The following is a 6000-nucleotide window of genomic DNA, read 5'->3' on the forward strand; positions in this document are numbered from 1 at the left end:
AGCAGCTGGAAGATGCTTTTCTACACCCAGCACGAATCAGGTGACAAAGTTGGAAAGAATTAGGGAAGATGCCTGAACACAGTGTTGCTTCATATCCTTGAGGACAAACTCCGCTGTGAAAAATACTATCTTTCAAATTAAGGGGCAACCATGAAAATGTTTCTTTACCTTTTTTTTGAGGTTAGAGCCTATTTGGAAATTACTATGTTTGAGAATCAATATTTGCCCCTGGGAAATGTGTATATGTATGTATGTATGTATTAAAGAAGTATTTCTAACTCATGTGGCTCCCAGGTCTTGAAAGGGTACTAAATTTGAAGAGCCCATACTTCCCCTGGAATTTCATGCAGGACATGAAAAGCACAGGCTGCCACCAATGATCTTGCTAGTGATTTCAGGGCATTATTTTAGATGAAATTATTCAGACATGGGGAAACATATTGTTGGGGAGTGGGGGTGGATAAGGGCTCAAAGTGTATTAAGCAGTCATAAGGACCAGCCAGGATTTGCGATTTGTTTCTTCTTTGATATTTAATGATATTAAATAGCCCAAGTGGGGATTATACCATAATCTCCTGGTCTGGCTGGAGCCAGTTTACCCAATGAATAAAAGTCAAACATAATTATAAGCAATTTTACTTATAAATTTAGAACAAATACACACAAGTGCCTCATGTGTTGAAGTTAATTGGACCTAGAATTATTTCCTGAGACAACCTTAGCACCTGGAGATTCTCATTCTTTGACCTTGGAACAATTTTAGCTTCTAAGTAGCTTGCTGAGTTACTGCTAGACTGCCAAGTTAAGTCTCAGTGGGACTGTTAATGGAGTGTATAACTTAGTGCATTTGAAAAATAATTACATTTATCCCAGGGAAATTGTTCCAACATTACATTTGTGTCAATTGACGCATATGAGTAGACATATGTTCAATAATGCAAATGTTTTCTGCTTATTCGTAGGCAGGTTTCATCTCTGTTTGTCCTCTCTTTAAAAGCAACTCTACTTTCCTAGGTTTCTGGTTTTTCCATGATCCATGCCATTGTATGATATCATGTACTCACAGCAAATTCTCAGTAACTTCTTATTCTAAACCACTTTTCTTTAACTCTTTAGTAGATGAAATTTTTAGTATGATTTGAAATCCCAGGATTAAATAAATGAGATAATTTGGAGAGAAGTCAACAGATGTGTAGAAATCAAGTGTCTCTGAACCGTTTAGAAGATAATATTTATAATATTCTCTACTACTTTTGCATTGCGCTTTATGATTTTAAATTCTTTGATTTGCTTTACACTACTGGATTGTCCCACGTGCAAGGTTGGGGGTAATGTATTGGAATGCAAAGAGCATGGACTTTGGAATCAGACACGATTGGGTTGGAATCTAAACTTTGGAAATTAATAGAGGTGTTATTTACTGAAGCTAAATTTTCTCTCCTATTTTAAAAACAAAAAGTCAATAACGATACCTGATTTGTAGAGTTGCAAAGACCAAATGAGATACTGTGTATAAAATGTACAAAGTAGGAAGTACATTTATGTATTTTATTTTACAGTCAACTCAGAGAATTAAGTTTATTTGTTGATGTTATACAATAGAAAAGATTTAATTCAAATTTTTTTCTTCTTAATAAATATTTTTAGGTTTATGTTGATTACAAAATTAACCCCAAATATTTTCTGTAAAATCATGCAATGTGGTAGTTAGTTTGGCACTTTGTGAAAACAAGCTGAGATCCAAATATTCATTTTACAATTGGCAATAATTATTAAAAGTAGAGTGATATCTGAATGAATAATCATTTATTTACCAGTCTGTCGGTGAAGGAGACCTAGAGTCTTCATCCCTAGTGAAGTAGGGATGCGGTACTGGTGGCCTCCTGCCACTGGCCAGGCATCACAGGAATCTACTCTCACTTGGTGCACCTGGTCCTACTCAATCGATGGTCGTACACTCTCATAGCAATAGTCGAGACAACTGAGCCACCTGGCATTTAAGATGAAATTCATGCATTAATTTTCAGAAAAGATATTAGTTCCCCAAATATCATTAAATAAAATAAGCTTGACATGTCCAAAACCAAATTCATCAAATTCTCCCCCAAATTCACTCTTCCTTCTGACCTCTCTGTTTGGAGCACATATGTTGGGATCACAGATACTCATAACATTGACTAACAAAGTCTCCTCCACAATTTAGGAAAGTCCTCACATTTTAGACATGCTCAATGTTTTGGGAAAGATGCACAAAGCAGTGATGGAGAAAGGAGATCCTGGCCTAGTTGGTCAGATGCACAGAATGAACATAATTAGTCAGTGCAATGAGGTATGGGCAGCTCCTCCTCATTTCCCATTTTTCTTTTTTTTTTTTTCATGAGAAGGTATCATAGTCACCAAGGCTGGAAACCTGTGTTCATCTTCCATGCTTTCCCATCCTCACCACATCATTCAGTCATTTATGAAATCACATGGCTACTACTTCTCCAAAGTCTCAGGGTTTGATCCTATCCTTTCATTCCCCTTTGCACTGCCCCAGTTTTTGCCCTCATTACTGAAATAGCCTCATGGCAACTCTTCCTTTTCTTCTTCACATCCAGCCTCAATGATGTGTTGAGTGATCTTCAAATAGATCAGATTCTGTCATGTCCCCACACCATCCCACCATTTCTCAGAAACTTGTACTGACACCCCATTACACAAGGAATTGAGTAAAATGTCTTCACCTTTAGACTCTCCATAATATTCTCTCAATATTCACGTCCTAATCCTTTTCCAGGGTCTCCTACTTGGTGCTCTAGCCAATCTAGCTAGTTTCTCCTCCAATGCATCTCTTTCCTGCCTCTATGTCCCGGGGCTATTCCTTTCTGTCAGTTCCACATGTAGAAATGTTACTGCACAAAATTGGGGTTCTCTGCCCAATGCACATAACCAAGCCAATTAATTATGGCCACCAGCGTTTGAGAGAAGAAATCAGCTTTATTCTGCAAGATTGATCTCCAGGGAGACAGGGGGCATGTGCCCTCAAATCTGTCTCCCCAGTTCAGCATTTAAGACAAAATTTAAGAGGTTTGGGAGAACAGGTTGGCACACGGAAACTCTGGTGGAACAGGTTTGATTGGTGGGCTTCAGGTATTTACAGTAAGGTTTTAAACATTTATGATGCAATTCCAAACATTTATGATGAGATTTTAAATATTTTGCATGAAGTGGGAAATGAATTTTAACACCGGATCTTCCTGAATGAGGGACCCCTCGCTTCTGATAAGAGTCTGGCTTTCAAGTTCCGGTCACGTCCAGGTCCTTGGGTTCCGTAGAAGGAGGATCTTTTGTTCCGAGGTTGTTTCAGGTCATGATTTCTTCTTTTGCACATGCCCTGGCTGCATGACTTTGCAGTTTTTCTGAAAGACAATCCATAATCACTTTGTTGATAAAAGATGGGGTCTGTTTGAACTGGCTCTAAATGGGCCCACGGTTACAGAAATACTAACCATTTTTCAAGAACCATCTTAAATATCAACACTATCACACAGCTTTTCTTGATTGCCCGGACTAAATAAGATCTCTTCTTCATTTAAATCTCTTTATCCCTCCCTCTATGCTATGGCACTTGCTTTGTAGCATTTTTAATATAACTATAAAGCTTTATAACTATAAAAATTTTATATGGCATGTTACAGTTATTTGTTTTTATATTTAAATCTCTAACAGCTCTCTATTGCTTAAGACTGACAATCATATTTGCATGTTCTTTTGTTACTTAACATATGCCTCACACATAACAGAAGCTCCATAAACTTTTTTTGTAGTGGAAATATGAGCTATCCTGCTGGTTTAAAAATGTATTTTCTTGTTTCATAATCTTTATTTTATGGTTTTTGCTTGTGTTTGGCGCATTGGTGTGCACATCTGTAGAGGACATTTGATATCATTTCATGTGAGATCACTACATACCAGTGATCTGTTTTATATAATAAGATGGTTTTGCATAACTGTTTATTACCTTATGTTGGCAGCAGAAATACTAGCAAAGAAGAAACATAAATCCAAATAATATTAAATTTCTCATATAGGAAGGCAATATGATTAATGTACATTGAGTGAGTGAGACTAAGAGCCAAAATATGTAGATTTTGATTAATTTACTGATTTTGCTTGACTAATTTACTGATCTATCAAAAGGGACTAATTTCGGTGGTATTTTTTTCATATATTTTTCACAACTTCTGTGTGAAAGTGCTTTGAAATAGTAAATTACAAGGGTAAGGTAACATTTCTGTTGTTTTCTAGTAAGAGTTATAGATTTTTATACAGAGTCACCTTCAAGATTAAGGGCTATCAGCCATAGCTATGAAAGAGAGACAAATTTCCTGGTTTACATGTTATGAGAATCTGTGATCATGACCTGATATCAGGATCCTGTAACAAATCCATAAACTACCCACACCTAGGCACCAACCGTATAGAATACTAACACAAACAATGTCAAGGATACTGTTATTTGAGAGCCTACTGTGCTCTAGGCACTTTAGAAGACAACATTGATACGCATTATTTCTTTTATTCCCCACAATCACCCCAGGAATCAGGCATTATTAACCCTAGTTATGGATGGGGCAAGGAAGGCTTAACAAAGATATAAAACTTACCCTGAGTCAGATAACTGTTATGTCAGACAACTAGCATGAGTTGAATCAGATTTGTCTGATTCTGAAGTTTAATCACTAGATAGCCTTCTAGACTTAGAAACAAAAATCCAAGGAACAGAGAAATGTTGCTGATGCCCCAATAACATGGAACTGCTGTAATTCTCGGCACCTATCAAGTCGTTTTTTACCTCCAGATTTTGCACAAGTTGCTCCCTTATTCTAGGCTATTGGTTCCCTTCCTCTCTCCACACCACATAAACCAGAATTGTCCCAATCTTTACCATCCTTTAAAATTCAATTCAGACCATCTCCACTTCCTGCAGCCCCCACTCCAGTCTGACTAAAATGGGTCCCCTGCATGCAGCATCTGTCACTGTGCACACTTCTATCAGGACACTGACTATAGAGTATTGTAGTTATTTACGTTTCAGTATCCTCCGCTAGACCGTGAACAACTTGAGTGTAAGAATGACATATCCACATATCTCTTACACTTGCCCAGTATAAAGTATGTGGTATATACTCAATAAATGTGAGTTGAATTGAACTAATTAAATGATACAAACTGACCTTGCATATCTCTGTATTATATTTTGCATTTAAAGAGGATAAAATTAATTTAAACAATAAAATAAATAGATACCAAGATTATACATTTCACTGAACATTATCAAAAAGAGATAATAGACATAACACTGCATGTTAGGTTTTTGACAAGAGGAGCATGATAAGGTTAAATACGATTGAATTTGCCTGCTGATATATATTAACACTATACTGTAGTTATCACCCAGGAGAGCAGGAAAACCATTTTTTTATGTGAATGAGTAAGTATTTGTTATATAGGTAAGTTACCAAAGATATTATCAAGATGTTTCCATTTTCAGAGAAAAATATTCCCCGAATATCTGTTAATTTTGGAATTTCATTTATGGGATTAAATGAATTTCTAAATCATATTGTATAATAACAAAAGAATGTACATATTAATACGACTTTAGATCTGAATCTCTTTTTCATACAATTAAGAGAAAGCTTTTCCTATAACTGCAGCTTGTCTAAAACATTGCTTAGATTTTTTTAATACACTTACTCTTCAGTGTTTTTTAATACAGTTTAGTTTAATCTACAAATTATAGAGTATGCATTAATATATCCTTCAAGAAGTTAGATAAGGGATATGCGGATGTAATCTCTACTTTATGGACTACTGGAACAAAAAAGTTGACTTCAATACGGGCAGGCAACTTAAAGCACAGAAGAAGAAACTACCACAGAATAAAAAGGTAAACATATTTCCTTGTTGAATTATCAATAGGAAAGAAATACCAAAAATGTCAGAATTAAAATA

Source organism: Ceratotherium simum, chromosome 23 (genome assembly GCF_057802395.1).
Source record: "Ceratotherium simum simum isolate JZ-2026a chromosome 23, ASM5780239v1, whole genome shotgun sequence".
Lineage (NCBI taxonomy): Eukaryota > Metazoa > Chordata > Mammalia > Perissodactyla > Rhinocerotidae > Ceratotherium > Ceratotherium simum.